The sequence below is a fragment of the Suncus etruscus genome, chromosome 6, assembly GCF_024139225.1.
Source record: "Suncus etruscus isolate mSunEtr1 chromosome 6, mSunEtr1.pri.cur, whole genome shotgun sequence".
In the NCBI taxonomy this organism is placed as follows: domain Eukaryota; kingdom Metazoa; phylum Chordata; class Mammalia; order Eulipotyphla; family Soricidae; genus Suncus; species Suncus etruscus.
Window position 1 is genome coordinate 52685337 of NC_064853.1, and position 752 is coordinate 52686088.

At 41.8% G+C, this 752-nt stretch overlaps 1 non-coding gene across 1 annotated transcript; it reads right to left on the minus strand.

Annotated features, from left to right (window-relative positions):
- Positions 1 to 423: 423 nt before the first annotated feature.
- LOC126012440 (U7 small nuclear RNA) lies at positions 424 to 485 on the minus strand. The gene has a single exon (XR_007496913.1). It is a non-coding gene; the product is annotated as a U7 small nuclear RNA (small nuclear RNA).
- Positions 486 to 752: the final 267 nt, after the last annotated feature.

Sequence of the window (752 nt, forward strand, 5' to 3'; positions counted from 1 at the left end):
GATTCAGATGAGATGGTCCAGCGAGAGCATGTGAAATAGAATTCAAAAAGAGTAAGAGCAGAAACTAGGACAACAGGAATTTTGGTTTGTTTTTGTATTGTTTTGTTTGGTCACACTTGGTGGCGCTTAGGGGTTACTTGGCTCTGGGCTCAGAAGTCGCTCCTGGCAGGCTCGGGGGACCATCTGGGATGCTGGGATTCAAACCAGGGTCTGTCCTGTGTTGGCCACGTGCAAGGCAAATGCTGTACTGCTGTGTTATTGCTCCAGTCCATGACAACAGGAATTTTGTATAATGGGTGGAGGATTGTTATTTCATATTCATCGACTAGGTTGTGAGCAGCTTGAGAATAAGAACAAATGCTTTCACATCCTTCTTTACCATTCTTTTCAACAGGTATTTTCTTTTTTCTTTTTCTTTTTTTTAGGTGCCTTCCGGTGGAGATCAGAAAGCCTGCTGGACAAATTCTAAAAGAGCTGTAACACTTCAACAGGTATTTTCAACAGGTATACCTGCACACAGCAGGTAATAGATGTTATGAATGAACTGTACACAGGTTCACATTTCTAACACTCCTCCTTCCCCTTTTGATCATTGTGAGGTTTGAAGTACAGCAGAGGGAAATAGAGAAATTGATCTCTCAGGGTTGGATCCATTGAAACCTGTGCCAAACTTGATAAACATTTTATTGTCCTGGAAAACTCGAGAACAACTTGTCAGAGAATGTTATAGATCCTGAGTAGCTCATATCTTG